General features: G+C 44.7%; 1 long non-coding RNA gene across 2 annotated transcripts in view; it reads right to left on the reverse strand.

Moving 5' to 3' along the window:
• The window catches only part of LOC106150347, an 80,440-nt gene that overhangs the window by 12,595 nt on the left and 47,286 nt on the right, over window positions 1-20,559 (reverse strand). For both annotated transcript variants that reach the window (XR_001237110.1, XR_001237111.1), the window contains exons 2-3: window positions 11,904-11,950; window positions 7,598-7,765 (exon numbers count right to left, since the gene is read on the reverse strand). This is a non-coding gene — a long non-coding RNA (uncharacterized LOC106150347). The remainder of the gene's footprint in view (window positions 1-7,597; window positions 7,766-11,903; window positions 11,951-20,559) is intronic.

Genomic DNA, 20,559 nt, shown 5'->3' on the forward strand with positions numbered 1-20,559 from the left:
CATAGAATCAGTAAGGCATTTTTGCCTTTCAAATGTACTAAGCAAGACATCCCTTGCTGGGCGTCCACACATTTTAGACAGTTTGAGAAATGCACTTTGTCCTCTCATCTTCCTCTGCCCTCTATAGAACTAGTGGTTTTGTTTATAATAGTTTTTAAACACACTTCTAAAGGAAATGTATACCACAGATAGCCTTTACAGACATACCGGGGCTGAACTGAAGGGCCTTGAGTCTAAGACTAAATTCTCTGAAGGGTCTAGAGACATGAATACACTCAAGAAAGAAATACAGGTGTGGTGGTGCATGCCTGTGACCCCATCCACGTGGGAGGCTGAAGCAAGAGGATTGCAAGTTCAAGGTCAACGCAAGCAGCTTAATGAGACCTTGTCTCAAAATTGAAAAGGGCTGGGGGTGTAGCTCAGCGCTAGAGCACTCCTGGGTTCAGTCCTCAGGACTGCAATGTAAAAAAGGTATTTGCTGCCCCTGCCTAGGTTTCCAAAGCTTCCCTAGACCGGTCTCTGCCTCATTCCTTGGTGAGTCAGAGTCATGTTTGTATTGAGACTAAAACCTTTCAAATATTTCCCCTCTACTGAGGCAACATTTCCTGTTCTCCCTCTGAGACATCCCTCACCTATACCCCGACAGTCAGTCCCTCTGCTTTCTCCTCCTCCTCGCCCCATCTTCTCATTGCACTACCAACTAACTTGGTCCGCATTTAACTAAACTTCCCTGCCCCTCCCTGTTTTTCTGTATGAATCACAGTTTTACAAACACCGAAGCTATTGGAAGATTGTTTTTATTCTACTTCCTCCAACTTCCAAGAGTCTGCCTCCAACTCTCTCATCACCGGTTCTTGGAGACATTATCAGGTCCTCCCTACACCAATCTCAGGTTATCCTGTGTATGCCTTAGAATATCATTGATCTGTGCAGTATGCCGTGTAACCAGAACCTCCCTGAGGCCCCAGAAAGCCCTCCAGGAATTGGTTCCTAAGGTTCTACATACTTTCTCACTCATGCTGTCTGCCCCAGGGAATGCCCCTGGGTTTAGGAGTTTGAAGCTCCTACCCCAGCTGCTATAAAATTTAAATGCTGGGATAAGGGGTGGGGAGTGGGCAAGCCTTTGCTGAATTTTTCTTGGAACTTTAGACAGGTGTTAAGTCTACAGATGAGAAATATAGTGATCCCAGAGGGTACCGATCCTTCAATAAATGGGACGGGGGACACTTCATTGCTTCTGTCTTTAATAGGTAACACCAGGAATCCCTGATACCAGTGGACAAATCTTTTCCAGTTTCTGGTGGTCCCTCTTTTGAACATAAATTGGGCTATTCTTAGAAAAATCCCAAGTGAAATGGAGATAGTTTGCCATTTCCCAAGACATCTCTAAGAATGTCTTTGGTCCTTTGCTCAGGGTCCAGATATATAGAGGTGAATGAAAGGGGGCTTCAGCTTTAAAAAGCTGTATATGGGCTTGATCACACTGCTTGTTACAAGCTGAGTCCGGGGGTTCCCGAGGCCCTTCCGCAGCTGGGCCTGGAGAATGACGCCTTTGCTCTCTAATGCAGTACAGCCCTGAGTTATAAGATCTTCAGCACTCCAGCTGGCTAAAGAAAATAGTGACAGTGACCAGGAATGCAAAGCTGACCCACAAAAGAGTGATTTCCCTTTGACAGTACATAGTTGCTTGGTGAGAAGGATAATTATGCTAGGCAAAAACGGGACAAGAAGATCAATGCCTTCTTTAACATTCACTGAGCTTCTAAGTAGGTGCCGGGCATGGGGCTATGAGCTGAGTTTATTAGAGGCATGTGGCATGGCCTCATCCTCTGGTAGAGCTTACATTCTATCCTGCAAAACAGACTGCCGAGCAATAATTACGAGGCGGTGTGCCATGCACTGTCATATCCGCATGTACCAGAGGCCAGGGAGCCCAGAGAAGGGAAAGGATTTGTTCTCGCTGAGCAGGTTAGGGAAGGAGAGCAGAGCTTACCTTTCCAGTAGATTCTTCAAGGTTAAGGGGAGATCTGCAGCAAGGGCATTTTGCCTAGACTTAGAAGGGAAAGTGGGCGCAGACACAGGGTCCTGAGTGTGCCTGGCAGGCTCAGGAGACCTGGAGTCAGCGGGGACACACAAAGGGGGTGGCTGCAATAGAGTGGAAAGGAAAGGTGGAGGAGGAGACTAGGAAGCAGCAGGACTGGGGCGTGGGGGTGCTGAGCAGCTGAGGATTTCTCCTGGCAGTGATGGGGAGCCACTGGCAGGCGGCAGCAGGAGACTAGCAGGAGCAGAACGGTGCTTTGGAATGAATGCCAAAGTGGAGGACAGCTTGGAGGAGCTTGGCACAAAGCAGGAGGTCTGCAAAGAGCCCAAGGCAATCATGTCAAGGACAATAGCAAGAGCCTTGACAGGGCACAGTCCGGGAATGAGGAGTCTGCGATGCATTCAAGTGGCCTAAAATGGGGACTCAAGTCACAGATCTGACACTGTCACATCCTTCAGCTTAGGTGTCTCTCATAACTCGCCAGGATCTACCTCATTAGGCCAGGGCTTTCACATTCCAATGCGCCTGACCCTTGCAAGCTCCAGTGCTCTGCTCACAGCCCAAATCCGAGTCCCAGGCACCCCAACCGGCCCTCCTCACCCTGTGCTTGTGGCTCCTGAACATGCCCTGCTCACTCCCATCCCCACACCCTGCCATTCCCTCGCCCCTGCCTCCCCTCTCCAAGGCACTCTCCACCCTCAGGACTCACACCTTACCTCCCTGCACCCCTCAGCTAGCTCTCGCCTCTCTTCCTCCCTCTCCTGCTGCTCCTTCTCCTCCTCATCCTCTTCCCCTCTTCCCGCCTTCTCTCCCTCTCTTTCTTTCTCTCCCTCACTCTTTCTCTCCTTCTCTCTCTCTCCTTCTCCTTCTCTCTCTCTCCCTCTGTCTCCCTTTCTCCCTCTCCCCTTGCAGAAAGAGAGGATATCTTCTCTGTTCCATCTTGGGTAGTATCCAGTAAATACTTAGCATGTTATTTCAAAATTACTTATTTATTTGCCAGTCCCCCCACCACACACAAGACATTCAGCTTTTCTTGGGAGAGAAATGGATTCTTTTTCATCTAGAACAGCCCTGGATGCATTCAAGAGCTCAATAAACACTTAAGTGATTAAATGAACTTTGGGTGTGGAGCTGACAGGACTTGATGTGATTATTTGGTTACACTGTAGAGAGGGAAGGAGAAAAGAACAGCTTTCTAGCTTGGGAAACTGGACAGTTCCCATTTATTTGTTTAGGTGCTAGTGCCTTCACACTGACCTACATCCTCAGCCCTATTTATTTATTTATTTATTTATTTATTTTGAGGTACGGTCTCACTGAGTCACTAAATTTCCTAGATTGAACTCAAACTTGGGTTTCTCCTGCTTCAGCCTCTCAGAGTGCTGGATTACATGCCTCTTCTAATAGCCCTGCTATAGTTATATTTCTTAGTAGGATCCCCTGCTTCCACTATTGGCCTATTCTAATCCTTTCTTGAAGACAGCCAGAGGGGTCTTTTACAAATGTAAATAGCATGCCAGTTGGCTCCTCCTCCCTACGCTGTCCAGTCCGTACTTCTCTGGCAGGACCCTGCAGCGCCACACTGCTGCCTCCTTGTCTGTCACTGTGTCCTGCCACTTTGCCCTCCCACGTCCCCTGAGGCACCCAGGGCTTTTGCGCTCCTTTCACACACGCTCTCTTGCTCTTGCTCATTGTCTTTCTTCTGCTCCTCCTTCTGCTCCTCAAAACTTCCTTTACTTCTTTGCTTGTCTCCGATTCACACAGGAAATGGCTTGCGTGTGCCTTTTCTGGACAGTGAGCTGACCTCTTTACCTAGTGCAATACAGACAATTAATAGACTTTTGGAGCTGATCAGGTGAGTGGCTAATGAGACCATGAAGAGAACTTTCCTCCAGAAGAGAGGCTGATGGTAACTGGGAATACAGGTGCGATCATTTTGGCTGGGGCAGGTTGAAGCCCCACAGTGACAGGTGGGGAGGCGCAGCAGGCAGTCTCCTTGATTATCCCCAGGGATGGGCTTCTGTCTTCCACACACTCATGGAGCACAGACTTGCAGCACATGTAGTCACTACTTCTAGTCCAGCAGGGAGGATGTCAGGCTCTCAATTTACATGAACACTGAGTCTAGCCAGGCACGGTGGTACACACCTGTAGTCTCCACTACCCAGGAGGCTGGGGCAGGAGGATCTCTTGAGCCCAAGAGTTCAGGTCCAGTATGGACAACCTAGTGGGACCCTGTCTCAAACGCAAGCAAAGAAAGAACCAAACCCCAAATCCACACTCAAAACCAAAAAGTCACCAAAGCCAAGTCTCTAGTCCTTTTGCCTCTGGTACTGTGTCTGAAGATGGAGTTTGGGAATAAGACGACAAGGACTTGTGTTCTTCCATCACCCTCAAGTAGGATTTTAGCTAAAGCTCAGTGCAGCTAATACGGGGCTTTTTTATCCCAGCAACCTTTGCAAACAATATGGGTAAATTCCAGGTGCCCTTCCAGCAAATCAAGATGCATCCTAATCTGTTACTGAGGGAAAGAGTATTTTCCCATGGTCTTGTTAGGTGTACACATCAGTGCTGAAATTTCTTCCCTTGACAGAGACAGACTTAAGGGCTTCTGTTTCTTATTAAGGTTGCCATGGAGGCATTAGAAACAAATATATCCTTTGGCAAATAATTCAGGTTCTGATATGTTTGTTTATTTGCAATTAGAAAGTACACATGGCAGTGTTAGGCAATCTAAATACAGAGCTCACACCCCTGTGGAGGACAGTCATACCGCACTAAGCATCTGCACTATCTAGCTGGAGATTCCACCTACGCTATTGTGTATTGTTCTCCGAATGTCTCAGGAAGCTCAGCAGTTTACCTTATAGAAGAGGACCACAAACATGACAAGGCAGCTACCCTGGATCTTTTTTGTTTGTTTTTGCAGTGCTGGAGATGGAACGCAGGGCCTCACACAAGCAGGTAAGCACTCTACCACTAAGCTACACGCTCAGCCCAGGGCAGCTACTGCTAAAAGATCTTAGGGTCAGATTTCCCTGTATATGAGGTTCTGCACTGAGCTACCTCAGGGCCTCCATTCACACCCCAGGTCAGGGTCCTGAGTGGCCTTCCTCAGGGCACCTTGTCTCTGTTCCAGCTTAGGAAGAGCCACCAAGTCAGCACAGAGGAACAAAGGCCACTGCTTACCACCTTAACAGGCCAACTGTCCGGCCGTCCTAGAACAGGTAGGTTATATGCGCGTCTTTTTAAACTCAGCTTCTGTCATACTGTCATACTGTATGAAGGCACAGTAATCATTGTGTCCTGTCTCCTTTTTTTCCTATGTCGAAGTTACTTTACTACTTAGTGCAACACCCATCTTGTGTTGTGCATCGTGCTCATGCATGACTCTGGGGGAAATGTACAGTATTTAGAACATTCTAAGGGCTTGCGGAGACTGCTTCTGTATGAATTTTGCTTCTTTGTGAATTGTCCCTGTTCTTCAGTCTAGCTACCATGTATTGCTTTCATAATAAGAAAAAAATGTTAATAAAGAAGCAACGCTTTAGGAATAATTGCAAAGACCGACAGCAATTCTTTAAATGGCTTGTATTTCCCCTCCCCCTCCTTCTTCTCTCTGCTCCATCTCCTTCTCCTTCACGTTTGTGGCAAAGCTGGGGGTAGAACCAGGGCCTGCTGCACGCTACTGCTCAGTCACACCCCAGTTCTTGCTATTCTTATGAGAAAAAGTCACATAAGGCAAAGTCAGCAGAAGGCTACAGAGATGACCTTATTTTCCTGTCAACAGCACTGTGTCCCATGGACCATGGACCTGTGCAGTCAGTGGAGGACGACAGCGTTTTGTAAAACACCACCTTTCGCTTTGGCTGTAGCCTTTGCGCCCATGATTCCGCCACACTGAAGCCTTCAAGCTGGCTCAGGAGACCACGTCAAGCAACGGCCACTGTGCTGCTTCCCCACTCTAGTAACCCAAGGTGTCTCCAGACCACACGCGTCTACCTGACTCTTGCTCCCCCTGGGACCAGTGCTCTGCTGCTAGGCGGCGCGGTGGTTCTGTACAAAGGCAGCCGCCGGCCCAGGCCCCACCACTTTCCGCACACACCTCAGCCCCGGGCCAGACCCATGCACAGAACCATGTCTGATCTCTTCCTAACGGTGCCTGCAGTTGCACATCACCCACTGAGCCCCAGGTGAGCATGTCGTCGCTCGCACCTACAAAGCATAAGCACATCTGCACACATGGACTCACACACACAGGCACACGCAAGCACAGCTTTCTGACACACTTACAGTTGGAGAGAGCACTTTGCTAAGGACTTCAATTCATATTTCAATTCTGTGACAACGCCCGTCCTTTCAGCTTAGCTGCCCCAATCTAAGGTCACTCATTGCCTCCTAGCAGGGATGGTCCTACTGTTTCTGCAATCCAAGGCAAGCTTGCTTCCCCTCACCCTTGCACAAACCCCTCCAGCCCCATCAATACCTTCGCGGATCACCTGAGTCCTCCGCTTTCTTGTTTGAGCCTTAGTTAGGAATTTGTGGTTACACTCGACAACCGTACACTTGAGGCAGAGAGAGCCGTCCCGGACAGAATGATACATGAAATAAGAAAGTCATGGGACAAGATGCCTCTAGTGAGGTTTCTAAAAGCCAGAAAGCAATGCCCTTGGGGCCATTGGGGTAGAGTTATTAAATGAAGTTCACTTAACCTGGGCCTTGAAGGACGTGGGGACTTGGACGTACAAAGACAGAGGCAGGAAATTCCAGAAGGCAAGACTGTTTGCAAAGGCCCAGGAAAAGGAAAATGTGATGTCTGTGGAAACCAGAGTAGTTCCCATGTTTGGAGTGAGGATGCTGGAAGGGGCAAAGGGGGCTGGGAGGGACCTTGTAAAAAGGGATTGTGGCCTTGTGTGGACGCTTGATTTTTATCTTTAGAGAAGCTGGGAGGCCGCAAAGGGGGTAAAGCTCAGGAGCGCTGCTGACCCCTTGAAAGGAGGCATGGTGGAAACCAGGGAAAGCTGCCTGCAATCTGGGCCAGAGCTCACACTGAGGGAGGTGGCACACTGGACTTGGTGTGCTGCAGCTGGAGAGAAATGGATGACTTCAAAAGCTATTAGGAGCCAGGGAACAGCAAGAGATAAGGCTGGAGTCTTAGACAGGGGTTAAGCCTTAAAGGCTATGGGAGCTATGGGAAGGTTGTAAGCCACCAGAAGGCCTTTGAACGCCAGAGACGTGATTACATTAGCATTTCCCAAGATCTCTCTGGCTGCATCAAGGGAAAGGAGCGAAGCAGTTGAGGGTGTTGCAATCATTGCACAAGACACGCTAGAGGCTGGCCACGGGTGGTAGCAGTGGAAATAGGCACAAGCGGGTGGGCCGCAGGGCCACAGGACAGGGGCAAACTTGATGAATTTGATGGTAACTGCATTGTGGGAGGCAAGGGCGCATGCGGAGATGTCACTGCGGGCCAGTGTTCCTCTTCCAGAAGCTTTAATGGCAGAAGCCCAGCAATGCCATCCCCTTAGTGAGCAATGACGCCGCAGTCTTACTCACGGGAAGCATGTGGGCTTTGCGATGTGGCCAAACACTTAGGATGAGCACCGAGGACAGTTACTGGATTACATTTAGATGATGCATTTGGCCTGGTCTCCTCCGCTCCTCAGCACACCTTCTCCCCATCCAGGAGTGACAAAGGACGTTTCCAGTGCTGGTCTTGGGAGCCTTTGGCACAGTAGGAAAACATGGTGATAGCATCCTGAGGTAGAGAGCTGGCTTGCTAAGCATCAGACTTCTCACTTTCATTTGTTTCCCACACTAAATCCTCTTTCCAAGACAGGAATTATTCTCTTCACTCTCCAGATGAGGAAAATGAAATTCAGAAAGCTGAATGATGCAGTTGGTGATTAAATTCCAGCCTGTGTAACTTCAAGTGCAGCTTCATCAACCACACCACTGGTTTCCAAGCTCAGCTGCACACTAAAGTCATGAGGGGTGTTGTGGGGCAGCGGTTGAGCTCTTGCCCAGCTTGTGTGAGGCCCTGGGCTCCATCCCCAGCACCATAAGCAAACAACCAAACAGCTGGGGAGTATTCTCCTCTCTTTTAAAAACAGCTTTATGGAGATATAATTGACACCACCTACAGTAATTCACCCATTTAAAGTGTACAATTGAATGGCTTTAATATATTTACACAGTAACTGCCACCATTGCCATAGTTGATTTTTAAAAATTTCATCTCTTCAAAAAGGAGTGCCGTACCCATTAGCTATCCTGCTGCTACTCCTTACCCTTTATGCTGACCCTTAAGCAAACACTAATTTATTTTCTGTCTCTATAGATTTTCTTTATCCGAACTTTCTTATGAATGAAGTCATGTCATATGTGGGCTTTGGTCACTGGATTTTTCACCTAAGATAATATTCTTTAGGTTCATTCAAGCTGTAACATATATGAATACTTCATTCCTTTTTGATATTCATATAACATTCCAATATATAGATATGCCATATTTACATCCACTGATAGATTTTTGGGCTGCTTCCGCTTTAGGCTATTATTCCTTTTTTTTTTTGGTTTTTCTCCGGTACCGGGAACCGAACTCACGACCTTGCGCTTGCCAGGCAGGCGCTTTTTAGGCTGTTATTCCTAATGTTACTACTAACTGCTCTTGTTCAAGTTTTTCTGAAAATGTTTATTTTTAATTCTGGTAGATATATAGTAAAACCTTGATTTGCAAGTGTAATTTCTTCCAGAAACATGCTTGTAAATATACAAAGCACTTGTATATCATAGCAAATTTTCCCATAAGAAATAATTGAAACTCAGACAAAAATATTCATATAAAAATAATTACAATACTGTAGCATAACATAAAATAAAGGAAATACAAAATATGAAGAAAAATAAACAAATTAACCTGCACTTATCTTTGAAAATCTTCCTGGCTAGAGTGAGGGAAACAAGACAGAGGACAGCTATTATGTAGGGTGAATTTCACTATCACCAGTGAAATCACTGCTATCTATTGGCTCATGGAATCATTTTCTTTTTGTTCAACTTTAACAAGGAGCCAATCCAATGATGCTTACTTTTGCCTCTTCTTGAGGATTTTGAGGAAATGTAATATTGCACTGTCAATAAACAGAGCTACAGCCTTATTTGGGTGGTGTTTTCTACAAAATTTTGCACTGCTTCTCACATTTTATACATTTCTGTACCCTTATTTGAAGTGAGGGGTGCCTCTGCCTTTTTGCCTTTTTGCCTTTTTCTTCTCCTCCTGTACAGATGAGATCTCCTCCGTAATCTCTTGCTGTTGGGAGAGGAACACTCACAATCCCTCAGGGGTAGGGGGAAGAGAAGGACAGAGAAAAAACCATTGTCTTAGTTGTGATCATGGGACATTTGGTGTCATGCACTACTCAATTTGCAAGACATTGCTCATTTATGAATTTAAAATTTATTAGAAATGTTTGCTTGTCTTGCAGAACAAGGTATTGGCAATCTGAGGTTTAGGAATGGAATTGCTGAGTCCTATGGTAACTCTCCATTTGACTGTGGGAAGAGTTGCTAAACTGTGCTACCTGGGGAGTTTTTAGAATATACTAATGGCCTGCCCACCCTACTCACCTCCCAGGCCTGACTAAATGAGCCATTCTAATACTCTCTCCAAGTAGATTTCAGGGGGTACCTGTATTGGGCACCACTGACCTGCACCATGGTGTCAGTGGCATGTGGCACATGGGACTATTTAACATTGTCTATTGCTGAAGAATTATTAGCTACAAGGACTCAGTAAGAAGCCAATGATGCATTGGTGCTTGCTCATCAGTAAAGGTACTCTCCTACTGGGGCACGATTCTGGGAAGAGAATTTTTCACTAGAGCTTTTCAGCCTCATAGTTCTCTTTTCTGTCACCGAGATTGAGCTTCATAGCAAGAAGACAAGACAGCACATATCAGGCTGGATTTCCAGTGTTCTGACAAGGAATTGCTTCCACACACCACTTGTCACATTTCCTAGACCGATGCCATGAAGATTGCTTAGCTGGAGTCTAGAAAGGTTATGAGTCTGCAAGACTTCCTTAAGAAACTGCAAAGCTCCCTGGTAGAAAGGAAGTTGATGGGGCGGGAGGAGTCAGGTGGAGACATGACTTCGTTTTGGCAAGAAGCAAGGGGAGGGGAAATTGGCAGGAAGGACTGTTTGCCTTTCCTCGGCCCCTTTCTGCCCCGGGGCTGTTCTATGCTCATACATTTTTGAAGAGTAAGATATGCTTTTGCTGTACAGGTAGGGGACACTGGGAGCAGGGATGAGCGTGGGAGAGGAGGTAGATGAGGGGTCAAAGAGACACATCCTGGATTACATCATTCCACCCAGACAACCTCTGTGCTTGGCACGGCTTGCTGCCTTGGGATGTACAGCTGAACACTGTCAAATATTTCCAGAGGTATATCTACAGTGAGACACATTCAATCAATTGCTAATTATGATTTCTCAGTCCACTTCATATTGCTTCCAGGCCTTTGCCCTGGTGACCCTGACTCTTAAATTGTGTTGAAAGAGGAAATGCCACACCATTGAAATTTGAGCCATTTCTCCTTCCCAACATGTGGTTTACAGTTTAGATATGCATATAATGCTTTCACGTAGGTTAGCTATAATTCTGACCCTTCAGAAACTTTGTAAGATATTATTATCTCTATTTATACACGAGGAAGCTGAGACTTAGTGTTGGTTGGATGACATGTCTAAACACCTGCTACTAGTTTTGCGCAGAGATGGGACTAGAACTTCGGTCTTATGATTACATGTTCTAACCCACCAACCTGTCTCCCCATTATACCTTGACAAGCATCTATAAGTTAAATTTAATTTTCTCGTTTTTCTGTTTTCTATCTTTCCTTCTTCCTTCCTTCCTTTTGTCTTTCTTTCTCTCTTTCTCTCTTTCTGTCTTTCGTTCGTTCGTTCTTTTCTTCTTCTTTTTTTTTTTTTTTTTTTTTTTTTTTTTTTGGTTTTTCTCCGGTACCAGGAACCGAACTCACGACCTTGCGCTTGCCAGGCAAGCGCTTTTGCCGCTGAGCTAAATTCCCAGCCCCTCGTTCTTTTCTTCTTGAGACAGGGTCTCTCTATGTAGTTTGGTCTTATCTCACACTCACTATGTAGCCCAGGCTGGCCTCCAACTCACAGCAATCTTCTGCCTCAGAGTCCCAGAGTATGAGGATTACAGATGTGCAACAACACGCCCAACAGTCAAAGGTAATTTTGTGTATATTTTTACCATCAAATCTCTCCAACTCCTAAGCTATTAACAGAGGTAATATATATATATATATATATATATATATATATCACTCAGTAAGATTAAAGAAACAGCTGGGCTCACATAACATAAATTTGCAATGGAACTAGTCATTATTACCTTTTGCTTTTAATATTTGCCGGTATCATTGAATGTGATAATTCTCAACTTTTTAAAAATCTGAAGGCCAGGCATGTTGGCACACGCCTGTAATCCCAACACATGGGAGGCTGAGGTGGGAGGATCATTTTGACTTTGAGACCAGCCCAGGGTACATAAGTAAACTCAAGGCCAGCCTGAACTGCATAGCAGGACCCTGTCTCAAAATGACAAAAAAATAACAAAATAAAAAAATTAAAATCTGAAATATTTTGGAAATGTGATAAATACAATGACTTGCCTGAGGGCTGGGGATTTAGCTCAGCGGCAAAAGCGCTTGCCTGGTAAGCGCAAGGTCGTGAGTTCGGTTCCTGGTACCGGAGAAAAACAAAACAAAAAACAAAAAACAATGACTTGCCTGTTCAGATAAATACAAACCCATACATAAATAGAGAATTTTCATACCTGTCAAAAGGGTCCTGAAACCCAACTTTGAACTCCAGGTTATAAACCTAAAAAAAGGAAATGAAACAAAGAAAGAAAATCATGATAGTATTTATCCAGGATCAAAGATTAGCAAGGCTGGTGTGACAGAAATTTTATTTTATTTTTTAATTTTTTGTTAGAAATTTTAAATAGAGTAAATTCCAGCTGGGTACATGGTGCATTCCTGTAAGCCCAATTACTCAGAGGCTGAGGCAGTAGGATTGAAAGTTTGAGCCCAACCTGGACTACATAGTGAGACTTTCTTTCAAAATTTTTTTTAAATGTTGGGTATGTAGCTCAGCAGTAGAGTACCACTGGGTTCAATCAGCAGAAAAGAGTAAATTTAAAGATCTACATAATTTTGCCTATTTAACGTCTTTGTTTGGATATCAAATCAGAGTCAAGCTAGGATTTTTTCTTTTCTTTCTTTTTTTTTTTTTTTTTTTTGTCTTTTTGAGCCAGGGTCTCACTATGTAGTTCAGGCTGGTTTTGAGCTCACTTTGCAGCCCAGGCTGGTCTGGAACTCGCAATGATCCTCCTGCCTCAGCCTCCCTAGTGCTGGGATTACAGGCATGCGCCACCTTGCTCAGTTTTTTTCTTTTTTGTCGAAACTAGGATTCTTGATTTCTGCCTTCTTGTGTTCCTCTTCCAATCTTCCCCATCTCAGTTCTTGGCACCACCCCATTGCTGGAGCCCAGAACAATCATTCTTGATTTTTCTCTTTCCCTCTCACATCCAATCAATCCAGTCAGCTTTGCCCCCAATATAAATTTCATAACCATCAGTTTCCCTGGGTCTCCTTTGCCACCAGTCTAGTCCAGTCAATGAGGATGAGCGGAGAAAATGATTCCTAAGGAGATGGCATTTATAGTGACCCTTCCAAAGGGTGGGACACCTGAAAATCCCCCAGGTAATCCTGGGAGGGATATAGGGGCCTCAGGCTCTGCAGGTAACAGAGTGGGTAGAACTTTTAAAAAGGCATTTTTGTCCTCTTCTCTTCCTTTCCTCTCCTTTCTTGTACAACTCAGTCCCCAAGCCATCAAATGCCAGGAGCCAGAGCCCAAGCCCAGGGAGAAAGGGTCTTACAGAGTCCCAACATGGTGTACAGAGCCACAGGACAAGCTGGGGCGAGCTGGGTGGGCAGACTGTCCACACCCGTGAGAGTCCCTGCGCGTGGTATCAGACCCCAGCGCGGATGAAGAGCTTGTGCATTTCGGGGAAGGGCAGCCCAGGGAGAGGCGATGGGATCCGAGCAGGTCAGCGTTAAGTCTGCAGAGTACCGAGCAACGTAAAGGGAAAAAGAGCCACTTTGCAGCAGGGAAGGCCGGCAGACGCTATCTTACCCACAGGGTCACAACACATCGTCGGGAACAGACTATCCTGGCAAACATGAGGAATGTTAGAGAAACGCAAATGGGGCATGGTCTATGAGTATTGGCCTGTGATCTTCAAGAGTACGCGATTCTTAGGTCTAACTAAGTTTTTAAAACTTGGAAAATAGTTGTCAGAAATATGATAAGCAAGGGGATCATAATGTGAGTGTATAAAAGCTCAAACAAATAGAGAAGAAAAACTGAAAACCTCAAGAAAAGCAGCTGCCTTTTGAGGAATTTCATTTCTCTCACAAATCAGGTTCATAATGACAGTTTCTTTCTAGAATCCTGTACTTTTCCTTCATTCCATGTTTTCCTTCATAATTATAATTAATTATTTGTAGGTCTTTCTATTTAATGTGTGTCTCCCGTACTGGACTGTTGTTCTCTTTCTTTGGCTGATTTTGTACATTACTGTGTTCTCAGCATTTGGCAGTGGCCTGACATACAGTCCTCTGTCAATAAATATTTGTTGACTGAATAAACGGGGAGGGGTGAGAGGGTGGCCAGCTTGTGAATTATGCACGGAAAGTGGTCATAGTCCTTTAGGTGTTGGATTCTGTGTGCAGGAGGCAATGGGCATTAGAATAGTCCCTCTCACCCATGTGTTTTTCAATCAGACCCTAAAACAGGGAAAGTCTGGCTGCCTGTGGAACTCTAGGGAACCGGAAGCCCTGGCAGAAAATTTCCCCCTGTTGGCATCCAGGGCATGGAGAAATTGTCTGCCTGCCAGCAGGAGATTCAACCTGAGAACTTGGCAACCTCGAGGGCTTACCCGGAACTGACACATATCCGGAAAAGTCCACAACCACAGAAGCTGGCTTTACCCTGCAGCTCCTGGCAGAGGTCCAGGGTCACTGTGCCACATTTCTCCAGAGTCCAGATGCGAAAGGGACAAGTGACCAGCAGAGAGTCTGCTGGAACTGCCCCCGGGGATGAGCTCTCACCTACCCACTTCTCTTATCTCATCTTCAGACAGGAGGTCTGGCCCTGAGTAGCTGGGGGTGGAAACAGGGAAACATTCCAGGCAGAGAGAAAGTCTAATTGAAATAAACACACACGGCCATAATGTGCATCAAGGTCTGGTAAGTAGAGGGATATGACTGGAACTTGGGATAAGAGGTAAAGCAAAGCAAAAGATGAGGTTCAAAGTGCAAAAGTCCACCTCCCGGTGCCTTCCTGAGGAAAGTGAACTTTACCCTGCAGCAACGGAGAACCACCGATACAGCCAGTTTCACGCTATGACATTTTCACCTGAGTGCCGGGTGGGTAGTGGTTTGGAGCAGGAGGAAAACCATTCACAACGGTATTGAAGTAGTCCAGGCAGTGCATACTGACAGCTCAATGTAAGGTCAAGGTGGGAGCACAGAGAAAGGGACGGTTAAGAGAGGCAGAGCTGCAGTTCACACGTGAGGGGTGGGAATGACAGGCAAGACGTGCAAATCTAGGCTGCTAGTGCTTTCACTGGGGTGTACAACACAGGCAAGAAGTGAGTTCGTCTGCACACGTTAAATTTGAGAAGCTGGTAGATTGCCCAGGTAGAGATGTCCAAGGAGCAATTGAATACACAGGTCTGAAGTTCAGCAAAAAAGTCAAAGCAGGGGACACAGACTTAGAAATCATTAACACATAACTAAGTCATCACAGTAAACGGGGCCACTCACAACGTGTGTAGCATGAGAACCAGAGGCTAAGGAGAGAGCCTGAGATTTCTCCACTGCTTAAAGAATGGTCAGAGGAAGGGTGACCATTGACGCTGGAGAAGGTAGCAGGGGTTATGTCTTCTAAATACAAAGGGGCACACTTTTGAGACATGGGGAAGTGTCAATAGTGTAGAACAGCACTGCAAAGGGCTAAAAATGTCAAGCGAACCAGGGCAAGTATGAAGGAAAAATCCTGACACCACCAAGATGCCAAAGAGGATTTCTCTGACCTGAGGATATTCCCCTGTAGATGTGCAAAACTTTCAGAATTCTATGGATAAATCAACCTTTAATTCAGAAAGAAGGCTATTCTAAGTAGGTGTCATTTCTAACAAGAATTTCCTTCAGGCGGAAGGGCAAAATGGGCTCATAACTTGTTAGGTGAATCGTGTCCCCCAGAAAGACGGATTGGCATCCTAACCTCCTAGCACTTCAGAATGTGACCTTATTTGGAAATAGGTTGCCGAGGATGGGATCAAGTTAGGATGAGGTCATAGCAGAGCAGAGGGAGCCTTTAATCCAATATGACTGGTGTCCTTAGAAGAAAAGAGACAGAGAGATAGATCAACAGGGACAACATAGTGCAGAAGCGCCTAGCCAAGTAATGCCAAAGATAGGCAGGCACCACCAGAAACCACAAAGGGATCAGGCAGCATTCTGCGCAAAGTCTTTCCATTTCTGTTGTTTTAAGCTGTCTCTTTTGCGGTACAATCGTCCCTGTGTACCCACAGATTTCACATCCATGGTTTCAACCTACTGCAGCACAAAAGTCTTCAAATCTCTTCCCAGTATTCCCTAAACAGTGCAGCTAAAACTATTTCCAGAGCATTCATTTTGGATTAGGTATTATAAATTATCTAGAGATGATTTAATCTATATGGACATAACTAATGTAGATGCAAATATATTGCCATTTTATATAAGGGGCTTGAACATCTGCAGATCTGGGAACCCAAGGACAGTCCTAGAACCCACCCCCTTTGGGGTCTGAGAGACAACTGTAAATTTGTTATATCACCTCTAGGAAACAAGTACAGTTAGGAAATATAAAACAGTGCCATTGCCCTGGGGACAAGCTCCCACTGATCGGATAAACCCTCACTAAGAAGGGTTACTGTAAAGATCTCATTCCAACGGAAACATCTGGCTACTTCTAGGAGAACAGACAAGCTGAGAAGAGCAGTAAAAGTCTTGGTGCCATTCCAAGGAGTTTAGATAATCTTTGCTCTTGGAGAGATTTAAGTTGTTGGGTCTGTAAATCCCAATGTTTAAAGTGGAAATCAAAATTTATGTCTTTCTTTGGAGTGGTTATTTTACAAAAAAATCCAAATGCCTTTCACTGTAGGTAATATCCTTGTACAGATAATAAATAGCAACAACAACAAAATAATTATAGAGGAAATAACATTGGGAAGGGGGACATGGCCATTTTATTGCACTATTTTTCTCCACCTTCCTTTTCTCATTAATAGACTTTATTTGTAGAACAGCTTTAGGTTTAGAGAAAAACTGAGCAGTAAGTACAAAGCGATCCCTTACAACCACCCTTCTGTCTCATTACCGTGTCCTGGGCACCAAACTTCCCCTATTATCAACATCTTGCATTAGTGTGGTAAGTTTGTACAGTTAATGAAGCGATATTGTTACATTAATATTAATCAGACTTCATAGTTTACATTCAGGTTCAATTTTTGTGCAGTATAGTTCCATGGGGCTTGGTTTATGAATAATGTCTTGTTTTGTTTTGTTTTGTTTTGTTTTGTTTTTCTCTGGAACCGGGAACCGAACTTACGACCTTGCGCTTGCCAGGCAGGCGCTTTTGCCGCTGAGCTAAATCCCCAGCCCCCTGAATAATGTCATATATTGACCATTAGAGTACCAGACAGATACCCAAAAAATGCAAATCCCTTGTGCTTTACCTATCCATTCCCCTCTTCCTCTCATACGACCCCTGGAAATCACTGATCTTTTTACCCTGTCTATATTTTTCCTTTCCAGAAGTCCTATACAGTTGGAATCATATAGTACGTAGCCTGTTCAGATTGGCTTCTTTCACTGAACAAAATGCAGTTAAGATTCATCCATAAATTCTTATGGCTTCATACCTCTTCTCTATTTATTGCTGTGCCAATTTACCATGGTTTACTTATCTATTATTGAAGCACATCTTGTTTGCTCACAAATTATGGCAAACATGAATAAACATGTAGTACACATTTGTGTGTAGGTTTTTTGCATCCTACCACATTGGATGTGGAACTCAGGGTTTTCTTACTCTACTACATCCCAAGCTCTTTTTAATTAAAAAAAAATTTATTTTGAGACAGGATCTGTCCAAGTTGCTAAATTGCCCACCCTGGGCTCAAACTTGGGGTCTTCCTGCCTCAGGCTCCTAGAGTGCTGGAATTATAGGAATGTACCACCATGACTGGCTGTTGGTTTTTATATCAATATAATTTTTCAACTCATGGGGGGAAATACCAAAGAGGATGATTTCTGGATCATATGGCAAGAGTATGCATGGCTTTGTAAAAAACTACTATGTTGTCTTTTAACGTGGCCATAATGGAATGTAATACACATTTTAAAAATAAAGTAAATAAGTTTCGTACGCTCTTTGCCTTCCCAGCAGAAGGGAATGAGGGTTGCTGTAACTTCACATTCTTGTCAGCATGTGAGGTTATCAGTGTTTTGTGCTTTAGTCTTTCCGGTAGTTATATAGTGGTATCTTGTTTTATGCATAGCTTCAGGCTAAACCTAGGACATGGACATCTCTAAGATTGGGAAGGTGATCTTTACAAACGGAAACATTTCTTCATAAATAGGGACAGCCTGTGCCACAGGTAAATAAACTTTTATTTTAAAAGTAAATATTCAATTTGAAAATAACACACAAGTATGTTCCCCAGGAGGAAATGGCAGTGGCTGGAATGCCGCAGAGTTGGTGAGAATTTCAGAGGCCAAGAGATGACTCTGATCCCGCCTCTCTACATCCGGAACTAGTTGTTTCCTGTCAGCCATCTTCTCTGTAGAGCTCCACCCTCCCACACCTGCTGTCAGTCTCCTCTTTCCTTGTCTCTCTCCATGTTTCCAAAACCCTGTCTCCATCTGCTTCCCTCTCCCAGCAGTCTTGCTGGTCCTTTCCTCAGCTTGTAATCCCCACTGCCCAAGCCCCATTTATCTTCTTTCCCCTCATTAGCCTTGAAAACATTATGCTAAGTCAAAGAAGCCAGGGGCAAAAAACACACATATTATAAGATGCCATTTATGTGTCATAGCTAGTACAGGGAAATTCCTAGAAACAGAAAGTAGACCAAAAGTTACCACAAGCTCAGGGGAAGGGAAATGGAGGGAATGAAGGGAAATTGCTTACTAGTTACTGAGCTTCTGCTTGACATGACCTAAGGTATGATTTTTGTTGTTGTTGCATATAATGAACAGTGATTATATGCTTCCATTTCTAAAGATAAAAATTCAGGTGAGTGGAGCAAGTTTTAATTTTTTAAAAAAAAATTAGATAGCTCTTTCCTTATGTATGACCTTTATTTTTTCCTGCAAGTGTCTGGCCTTCTGTCAGCATCTGCTGGGTCTAGGCCTGAATCTTTTCTTTGGAAATTTTGAAGAAAGAACAAGAGTCTCATCTGGTGTCTAGGTCCTCCACCCAGAAGTAGGTGGAAGTGTTTTCTGGAAAACCAGGGAGGGCCCCATCCTTGACTGTAGCTTTGATATCTGAGGACAGATCAGAATGAGGCTCGTGACTCAAAGAAGTCAGTGGAAGAAATCTACTTTCTAGTTTTCAAGGGCTAACAGCCACCTAAACTTCTGTCTGGCTTGAGATTTCAGACACTGTTTTTTGTAACTGGAACCAGTGTCTCCACAGGGAACACTGATTCTCCTCAAGGAAGACTGATAACTTGTGGACTAGTGCCAGACTCTGAGCCTTTGGGATTATTTGCAATATAATCAGCAGGGTTGGGAAAGAGTTGTGCAAGTCTCATTCACATGGTTTCCCATCGGGCCAAAGAAGGCTGGTCTCTTGGGTAGAAACAGATAAGGGATGAAGTGGCTAGGTTTTCCTCCATGTACATAGATTTTGCTCCCAATACCATTCAGTTGGGAATTAGGTGAAGTTCCAAAGGGCTCTTCCACTTTGGATAGCCCATGCTTTTTAAAATGGGAATCTATCTGCTGCCTAACTCACTTGCTCACCAAGCACCCAGAAGGCAGTATATAGTTGGCGCTTCTCTACACACCTGTTCACCCTCCCTTCTGCCTTGCAGTGTATCTCCTTGTTCCTTGCCTTGCTTTGCTTCCTACCTGCTCATCCCCGACACTTCCCACAACTTCTCACTGCCCAGCTGCTTGGTACACTTTCACTGGTTACTTCTGATGTTCTTTTCTTCTTTTTCACCTTCCCTGAACTCTAGAGCAGGACTGACGTCCCCTCCCTTCAGATTTGAAACTCTCTTATTTTGGACTGTTCATGATAATAACTTCTTTTCTTCTTCACTTATGCTCTCAAATCCTGAAATCTCCTTCTTCCTCCATGGTCTCCTGTTTTTGTTTCTGTGATTAAGACTCTCAAATATGCATCTGTAGCCCAGTCCTTGGCTCGGGGCTCTGGATTCTCCTATCTTACTTTCAGATACACATCTTTCCATCTAGCTAGACCAAAGGTGCTTCAGACTCAGGATCCCTCAAACTAAACTCACAGCTCCGTCCTATGCCCCACCTCCAACTCCATTTCTTTCCTTGTATTTCCTGTTTTGGTGAATGGCCCAATTTTCTCCAGCCACTTATATTTTAAAATTCAGGATCATCTGAATCACACTCCACTGCACAGTCAGCAGTGAATTTTAGTAGGTTTCGTCTTTCCAAAGTGCCTTGTATTTGTCTCTTTCTCCTCATCTCCTACTACCATTGCTTGATTTGGGGTTGTCTTACCACGTGACTACTACAATACTCTTGCTGGGGCCCTGCTTCCTGCCCCTCCACCCACGGTCACCCCAAAGGGTTTCACTGTTGCTGTAGTTATATTTGAAATATATTAGTGCTTTGCACCAAACCCTTATTCATTCCTCCTTGACCAGCCTAATAAATACAGATTCTTTGCTCTGACCTCCAAATACTTCCTCAAATGGCTCTGACCTTTCATTATAGCGTCTATGTCCACTGGTCCCCAATTTGGAATTTAAACTCCAAACAAGGGAACACATTCTGTTCATTTCCATCCTTATGACTTTGTCTTGCTTTTCCCCAGCTCACATGCCCTCTCACAACTCATCTGCCCAGGAATATTCTTCCCAGGCTTCAAAGCCCATTTTGATCATCCTTCCTCTTTATCTCTTACTCAGATATGCCCTTCCCTTCTTTCGACTTTACGAAGCTTTCCTTATATACAATCTATCATATTTATGGCAGAGACCACCAGTTGTTGCACAATATCTGATCTGCCCTTACTCTAACAGTAAACCTAAAACGTTAAGGTTGGTACTTAGCTATCCTGAATAAAAACTACATTTCCCAGCATCCCTTGCAGATAGGTTTGGGCCTGAGTTT

The sequence above is a fragment of the Chinchilla lanigera genome, unplaced genomic scaffold (assembly GCF_000276665.1).
Source record: "Chinchilla lanigera isolate Chin_1 unplaced genomic scaffold, ChiLan1.0 scaffold00072, whole genome shotgun sequence".
Classification (NCBI taxonomy): Eukaryota; Metazoa; Chordata; class Mammalia; order Rodentia; family Chinchillidae; genus Chinchilla; species Chinchilla lanigera.